The sequence below is a fragment of the Penaeus vannamei genome, chromosome 20, assembly GCF_042767895.1.
Source record: "Penaeus vannamei isolate JL-2024 chromosome 20, ASM4276789v1, whole genome shotgun sequence".
In the NCBI taxonomy this organism is placed as follows: Eukaryota; Metazoa; Arthropoda; class Malacostraca; order Decapoda; family Penaeidae; genus Penaeus; species Penaeus vannamei.
In genome coordinates, this window is record NC_091568.1 from 26,611,055 (window position 1) to 26,613,554 (window position 2,500).

At 41.5% G+C, this 2,500-nt stretch overlaps 1 long non-coding RNA gene across 1 annotated transcript in view; it reads right to left on the bottom strand.

Moving 5' to 3' along the window:
- Positions 1-2,147: 2,147 nt before the first annotated feature.
- LOC138865336 (uncharacterized) overlaps positions 2,148-2,500 on the bottom strand; it is a 199,809-nt gene continuing 199,456 nt past the window's right edge. Inside the window, exon 3 of the long non-coding RNA XR_011399375.1 lies at positions 2,148-2,194. This is a non-coding gene — a long non-coding RNA (uncharacterized lncRNA). The remainder of the gene's footprint in view (positions 2,195-2,500) is intronic.

Genomic DNA, 2,500 nt, shown 5'->3' on the forward strand with positions numbered 1-2,500 from the left:
CATTTTTACTACCCTCTTCTTTTCCCTCCCCTGTTCCTCTAGCTCTCCCTCCTCTTCCTCTCCTTCCCTCCTTATGCAAATGGCCGCTCTGTTGCCTCAGCCTAGCCTTCGCACGGCCTGTAGACAAAGGTCACGTGGACGATACGGAGGAATCTCCTAGGCAACACAATCGAGTGAAAAACAACGAAAAAACATGAAGAAAAGCAGGGAGGAGGGTGGAAGGAGGGTGGAGGAAGAACGTAAAATAAAATGAAAAATAAAGTGTCCCCTTAGTTGTTATTATTTTCTCTCGGCGACAACGTAAACACTCTGAAGCAACCTGTTTACGTCATGGCTTTAACGTCCACCTCGTATTCTCTTTGACGTAAATGTCTGTCGCATAACGAAAGCCAAGAGACGAGCGATGTACAGTAAAAAAAATAAAATAAAAGAGTAAAAAGAGTGGAGGAGTGGAAAGAGGAAGAATAAAAAAAAGGAAGAAAGAGGAAAAAATTAATAGGAAAATAGTACATCAATCAGACTAACCATGAAAAAGCGTTCAGACAAATTTATTAATATCAGAAGAAAGCACACAAGACAGAAAAATAAAGTGATAGAGACGGAGAGAGGGGGTAAGGAGGGTGGAAGGGAGAAAGGGAGGTGAAAGGAAAGAGAGAGAGAGAGAGAGAGAGAGAGAGAGAGAGAGAGAGAGAGAGAGAGAGAGAGAGAGAGAGAGAGAGAGAGAGAGAGAGAGAGAGAGAGAGAGAGAGAGGAGAGAGAGAGAGAGAGAGAGAGAGAGAGAGAGAGAGAGAGAGAGAGAGAGAGAGAGAGAGAGAGAGAGAGAGAGAGAGAGAGAGAGAGAGAGAGAGAGAGGGAGAGGAGGGAGGGAGGGAGGGAGAGAGCATAAGAGAGAGAGAGAGAGAGAGAGTATGAGAGAGAGAGAGAGAAAGAGTATGAGAGAGAGAGAGAGAGTATGAGAGTATGAGAGAGAGAGAGAGAGAATTATGAGAGAGAGAGAGAGACAGAGAGAGAGAGAGAAAGAGAGAGTGAGAAATGAGAGAGAGAGAGAGAGAGAGAGAGAGAGAGAGAGAGAGAGAGAGAGAGAGAGAGAGAGAGAGAGAGAGAGAGAGAGAGAGTAAGGAGAGAGAGAGAGAGAGAGAGAGAGAGAGAGAGAGAGAGAGAGAGAGAGAGAGAGAGAGAGAGAGAGAGAGAGAGAGAGAGAGAGAGAGAGAGAGAGAGAGTATGAGAGAGAGAGAGAGTAGAGAGAGAGAGAGAGAGAGAGCGAGAGAGAGAAAGAATGAGAGAGAGAGAGAGAGAATGAGAGAGAGAGAGAGAGAGTATGAGAGAGAGAGAGAGTATGGAGAGAGAGAGAGAGAGTATGAGAGAGAGAGAGAGAGTATGAGAGTAGGAGAGAGAGAATGAGAGTGAAAATGAGAGAGAGATAGAGGGAGAGAGAGAGAGAGAAAGAGAGTGTGAGATAGATAGATAGATAGAGAGTAGATGAGAGAGAGAGAGAGAGAGAGAGAGAGAGAGAAAGAGAAAGATTTAAACTGCAGACTCTTGAAAAAGGCCCTTAGTATAGATCTACGATGACAATATCGTGATGTGAAATAGCAAAGCACATTAGTTGGAAATGCATAACAGGAAGGGAAATGTCAATCAATACAAACAATAAGTATATTAAATCACAAACTTACTGACAGAATTGAAACATAATTGTCCATTATATTAAGTATATTAAAGAGTGGTACATACATACACAAGTGAGAAGGAGAGGGGGGGAGAGAGAGAGAGAGAGAGAGAGAGAGAGAGAGAGAGAGAGAGAGAGAGAGAGAGAGAGAGAGAGAGAGAAAGAGAGAGAGAGAGAGAGAGAGAGAGAGAGAGAGAGAGAGAGAGGGAGAGAGAGAGAGAGAGAGAGAGAGAGAGAGAGAGAGAGGGAGAGAGAGAGAGAGAGAGAGAGAGAGAGAGAGAGAGAGAGAGAGAGAGAGAGAGATAAATAGAGAGATAGAGAGATAGCTAGATAGCTAGATAGATAGATAGATAGAGACATAGAGAGAGAGAGAGAGAGAGAGAGAGAGAGAGAGAGAGAGAGAGAAAGAAAGAGAGAGAGAGAGAGAGAGAGAGAGAGAGAGAGAGAGAGATAAATAGATAAGAGAGAATGATCGATACTCACTAAGCAATAAGTGATGTCGAGGTCCCGGATGTAGTATCGATTCTGTCGAAGATAAAAGGAAATAAATTAACAGGAAAACAACACATATATCAATAATAATGCTGATGAAGGTAATAATAATAACAACAATAATATCATCATTAATAATAAAATACATAAAAACATAACAACAACAATAATGACAATAATAAAGGTAATATAATAACAATAATGATAATGCACATAAGAATAATCATAACAGCAGCAGCAACCACAACAACAACAACGACAAAAACAGCAACAAACTAAAAATAAAGAAGGTTCATTATATCTTAATACCTTTATCTAACTTCCGGATTTTTTTCGAAC